The sequence below is a fragment of the Lytechinus pictus genome, chromosome 6 (assembly GCF_037042905.1).
Source record: "Lytechinus pictus isolate F3 Inbred chromosome 6, Lp3.0, whole genome shotgun sequence".
NCBI classification, from domain to species: Eukaryota; Metazoa; Echinodermata; class Echinoidea; order Temnopleuroida; family Toxopneustidae; genus Lytechinus; species Lytechinus pictus.
Genome location: NC_087250.1, coordinates 12,506,090 through 12,512,547, shown reverse-complemented (window position 1 = coordinate 12,512,547; position 6,458 = coordinate 12,506,090).

Here is a 6,458-nt window from a genome sequence, read left to right as displayed (position 1 = left end):
AAATGCACAAATCATATAACAATTTTTCTCCAAGCCAATCAGATTGAAGGATTTCAGTAGCTTTTAACTGTTATTGCAAAACATACAGTCCCGAGATGATATAGTTTGATTTATGCTTACATCATGGAGCTATAATAGCACCATGCTTACATGTAGCAGTCATCCCGCTCAAATTATAGTGAATTTCATCTTTACTTTTACCTGTAATGAGGCCCATCTCCCTCATTTTTCTTATCTCTCTATCATTGTACCAACCACCTTATTTGGTCTAATAACCGTTAAATGTTTAATTCTATCAGTAACGCACGTCCTACACCTGCTGCATAAAATCGCTTAAAACATACAATTTTTATTTTGTATTCAATCTCCCTTATGTTATCACTGTATATATTGTAAAACAAAATGTTCGCGTCAAAGTAATGGACGTTTGTTAATAAATCCAATTCAATCTCGCGATTAACATTATAAATTTGTATATCAAAACTAACAACATGGGGGTCCTTTTTAAAGAAAGAATGTACATTTACTTCGGTCCACTTTTCTAAATTATATCAACCTTACGAATTCATCCAATATATTCTACCAATACGTCAATCGTCTTTACGTTACCATGGTAACCATGGCATTATCATTATTGATTCTTATCTTGAGTGGCTTCAAGCGAAACCGATCCTGAATCATATTCAACCAGAATATATTCTTCAGCCTTAGGCTCTTCTCAATTACCAATTTTCTGCTACAATGAAATTGACAGAACGAAATTGTCCTCGCCAAACTTGATTAAGTTTAAAAAATGAAGTTTAGATTAAATGGGTGGGGAATGGATGCTCCGAGCATGGGTGCTTTGTATGCATGTTTTCTTATACGGAAGGACACGATACATACACTCACTGGCCATACAAACCACGGGCGTACAGATGGGGGTGGGGGCTCTGTCCCCCCACCCCCCTCCAAAAAATAGAAATACGACCAAGAAAACAAGAGAGAAAAGGGAAGGGATAAGGGTGAAATGTTATATTGTTTTCATAATATTATGTCAAAATCTATCTTTCTAGATATCTGTAATAACAATGTCGAAATTTTTACTCGCTCGCTTCGCTCGCTTGCAACTTTTTATTAATTTTACGCCATATCGAGCCCCCTCAAAACTTTTGGCTCATTATGCCTCTGATACAAAATGTAGTTATTGTGTAGAAACTGGGTTTCAAAAGAAACTGATCAAAATTTACAAGAACACTGCACAAATTCCACTCAGTCACAACGAACAATATATTTTCACACATGCCAGCTAAAATAATAGAAAGTCAAAAGGGGCCTAAGCTTTCGATCCTAGCAGAATCTTCGTCGGAGGCAAAATGACAAACATATAAAGTGGAACAACCATAATATAGACCACAGACAAGCTACAGCAACACTAGAAACAAGGAGACAAAAGGGGCATTAGTGAGTAGAGAAGACCAATCAGGTTAGTGAAGGGGATGAAAGAAAAGGAGTAGGCAGACACAAAGGGAAGTTAGTGTAAGCAAGGCCAGTAAAAGACCTCAAGCCAAGAGGGATTAAGATAATGAGGCAGGCAACATCAAACAGGATCTGAAACAAAACAGTACGAAGAGATGAATAACAAGAGAATTAGTGAGAGGTGGGTCAAACAGGTTACAAAGAAAGGCATAATAAACTGGTGCATAAGAATGGGGGAAAAGGGAAAAGAATGGGGAACAACTGATAATGTACAAAAGACATATAAGTATATATGATAAGCATTAAACAAACTAAGAGAAGAAGGTAAGTGTAAATATGTATCTATAAGTGATATGTATATAAATATATCAAAAAAAGAAATGTATATGAAAAAATGTAAATACACATATGGTGTATCTGATATTGTAATCCGCTAGGTGTGACGGGAAAAAACACACAAGACTATATAGTAGGAAAAAAAACAAAAAAAACCTGTATATGTGAAAAGAGGAAGCAAATTGTCTAAAAGGTAAAAGCAAATATAGAAGAGAGGGGGTGTATTATGAAGAAACCATAGTATACATGTAAATAAGCAAATGTGGTAAATCTAAAAGGGGTGAGTGGAGAAAAAAATATATATATAATAATTATTATATCGCCTGAATAAGGAAGGAAAAATTGGAGCTGAGCTTGTATGAGATATGGGAGGAAAGTAGAGGAAGAAACTATAATGTAACTATTCAAAAGAGCTGAGGGAAAACATTATATGTATATATAAATTGAAAGTGGATAGGAAAGAATAATAGCTTACTAAGCACATGTCAATAATTAAGAGATGGGTTCAATCACAACGAGGCTCTAGCCCGTCACATCAATTGGTTTCTGAATGTTTTGTCATAGCATGGACCTACTACTGTGAAGGTCCATGGTCATAGCATGGACATTGAAATTAAGACCGATGAAAATGAGATGAGAATAAAACAAACTTCCCAGTTTATTACATATGTCTTTCTGTCACAGCATGCTTAAAGCCCCCATCACACTTATTCGGAATCAGCAGGAATCAAGCAGAAGCTGGAAAGAAATAAATATTCAAAAACTCTAGAAATTTTTGGGAGGAACTTATGAATTCACCAAACTGGAGTTGAAATTCAGTCAATTGACCACGTGTATCATCATACACTAGTCAAAATGAACCGCAATGGAGTCAGATTGATAATTCGTGCTACGTTCTTGGACATTCTAGGGGCATGCTAAATATCCTGACTGCATTCTGAGTGCATTCGAAATATTTTTGTCATTTCTTTTGGCCGTCCAGAAGGTTATGGTCATGTTCAAAACATTCGAGGGATATTTTCGAACGGTGTTCGAAGTAGATTTAAATGACCAACTGATGGTCAAACAATAGTCCTTTCATTCAAGCCAATTCTGCTTGATTCGGAATAAGTGTGATGACTGGCTCAGTCAGAACGGAGCTAACATGAAGTTACAGTCCACCCCGACAAAACGTTAATTCGAATAAAAAGAGATAATCCAACAAGCATAACACAGAAAATTTCATCAAATCAGATTAAAATAAAAAAGTTATGACATATTTCAGTTTTGCTTAATTTCACAAAAAAAGCAATTTGTGCATCCTGGTCGGTATGCAAATGAGGAGACTGATGACGTCATCCACAGTCACTATTTCTTTTTTATTTCATTAAATGAAATATGAAATATTCTAATTTTCTCCTCGTTGTCATTTGAAACAACGATTAATTCATCCCTGAACATGTGGAATTAGCATTGTTTAATACGATATTGTTCAGTCAAGTTGGTCCTTATTGTCAAATATGTAAAAAATGAAATATTGCATAGGGCCTAATTCAAACAACAAAAACCAAAAGAAATAAGGAGTGAAAGACATCATTGCTTTTCATTGAATTATGCATCTCACTGTTTTGTAAAAAAAATAAGCGAAACTTTGAAATTTTCAGAACTTTCTTATATTACATCCGATTTTAGTGAAATTTTCAGCGCTATGCTAGTTCGATTTTTCTCCATTTATTCAAATCAACATTTTTCTGGGGTGGACTTGACCTTTAACATCAAACTTCAAATGACTGGAACGATAACACAGTCACACAAATATCCCCCAGGAGATGCCCCGGTAAGAGGGTGATAGTCTGGAAACCGTTTGAATCTGTTTGATCAGTTTCTTTTGAAACACAGTATATAATAGGGATGTTTATTTCGTTCTGCGGCCTACATGTATAAGGCTCAATAACATAGTAATGTCTTGACAATGCCCGTTAAATGACACAGGATAGATGGAAGGTCTTTGTAGAAAAAAATAGGTGATCCGGAAAAGCGGTTCCGTCTTCGGTTTCAAAGCTAACGAGAAGGAAAATGAAAGTATTTCGTGTATCCAGATTTCAGGGCAAGACAGGTGTTTGACAAAGATTTCTTTGTTGTTTGTCATGAATAAGCATTAGACAATACATTTTCTCCGTTCTTAAATCATCTGTATGTTGCCCAGCAAAACCCTGCACTATTCTATTCATTTCAATCGTTGATTTTTTTGTTGTTGGGGGGGGGGGGGAGGTGAAGGAGGTGAACTCTTATTCTGAATCAATCATTTAATTGTGGACGTAATCATTGTATATCAAAATGAAGAGGTTACAACCCATTTTTTTTAAGTCTTGTACCATGAAATCAATGAAAACTCACTTCTTTACATAATATAAATTGTGTAATAAGAGCAGAGAATGAAATATGGATATAACACAATCTTTAAATATAATCTTTAATCTCTGTAAATCGCGAGTTGCCAATTTTGCTTCATTAAAGAATGCTATTTCCATGATTTTGGGCAATACTTTTCAGAATCAGAATTCTATGATTTCGAACAGCATTCATTCAATGCCTACTGCACAAAAAATGTGAAATATATATATTTTTCCATACCCATTTCTCTTTCTAGTCATACGTCACATGGGGTTGCTAAAATTCAGGACACGATCCAATGGCATAAACGTCTTACCAAGAGACACATCGAATCGCCATGGATTAAAGAAGACTCAGATTTCACTCGATATATTGTTGTCGCCAGATATTCTCTGCAGTGTCTTGTAATTCATCTGAACATACGACCTAACGGTAATAAATGCCGTGTAGTGTTGAAATAACAATAATTAAAGAGATTGTGATATAGCCGCGATTTTTGGTGAAAGTCACACTTGTGTTTTTGTTGATATCTGCGTTGCTAGTGCGAAAGCTCTCTAAAATATCACCATTACCGCCTCCTTCATTATAATTCATAATAATTATTAAAATAATGGACACTTATGATGATGCTCGAAGAGGTGGTAATGGCTCATAGTTGTCCATTATAATAATTATTATGATAATAATTATTATAATGGACAATTATGATGATGAACGAAGAGGTGGTAATGGCTCATAATTGTCCATTATAATAATTATTATCATAATAATTATTATAATGGACAATTGTGATGATGCTCAAGGAGGTGGTAAGAGTGTTTTAGCACTAGCAACGCAGACGCTTTCTGGAACATCATCTCGTTTTCTACGTTCGATTCGCAGGCTTACCATCAGACAAGTAACCAACCATGGCACCAAGCAGACGGCTCGCAAATCTACCGGAGGGAAGGCAGTTGGCAACCAAGGCGGCCAGGAAGAGTGCTCCAGCCATCGGAAGCGTTAAAAAACATAGGGAATATTTTCCAAATGCCCTTCATGACAATGAGGTCTTTGTCGAGGGCCGTTGGATCGAACGCCAGTTCCCTCCGTGACTCTGCACAAACGATGATTCGCGTCAGCTCTGAAACGTTGGGCGAAACTGCTTATCTGATTCACCGACCATCGAGAAAGACTTCATTGTGAATAAACTTAAAGGGATACTCCGAGCTGAACATATTTAATCTAAATAAATAGAGTAAGATTCACAAAACAGAATGCTGAAAGTTTCATCAAAATCTGATAACAAAATAGCAAAGTTATTGAATTTTAAAGTTTAGCAATATATTGTGAAAACAGTTATATGCACATTGTCATGAATATGCATTAGATGGACTGATAATGTCACATCCCCATCAGTCAGTCGGCAAGCCCCTGTGTTAATGAGCAAATGAGCAAGATTTATCCAAGTCCTCTCGTGGCTGAATTCATGTCCCTGTAAAATCTCGTGAATTGTGAGACTTTTTTTCTCAAAAGAATTTAACCACTTTTTCCTTGAGTAATATTGATTATTTTTGTACCATGGGCAAGAGTTAATGTTACTCTTTTATATTGGTCATTTCTTTTGAATGAAATATTTTGATAAATAAGTGAATTTTTTACCTGAAAAGATGCATCAAACAGAATTTTCTTCCTCTGTTTTCACTTGCAAATTGTGCAACATTTTGTGTTTTAGGCACCAACATTATCTATATCATCAGAAAGCTCAAACTCTATGTGGCATCTTTTAGATGGGTCAGCAGTCAGCTTTTTCCATCAAGATGCAAGACGAGATTTCTGAAATTTCTGAGTAACATAAAATTCAGAATTCTGATTGGCTGAATACTGTTTTCAAAACAAACAGGCGCGGGTAATTTGAAGAGATTACCACATGGTGAGTGTGACCTTGCAGAGGCCCAGTGTGGGGAACATTGGAATTTGCATGGGTGTGTGGTCTCTATGACCAATCAGAGGGCAGTATTCTTGTTTTTGAGCTGCAAAATGTACTTGGCCTATGAAAAGCTGGCTGCTGACCCATCTAAAATACGTCTTCTTATAAAAATTATATCATATTAAAGCTTAGATCTTTAGCTTTATCATGATTTAAAAATCATTTGTGCCCAAACAGAAATTAAGTGTGAAAACAACAACTTTTGTTGCATGAAAAAAATATTTTGTTTCATGTTTTAGATCAAAAGTTTTTCCTATATTACAACGTCCTTTTAAAAATTCAAACACATGACCTAAAAGAATGATTCTTCTTCTTTACAAAGATA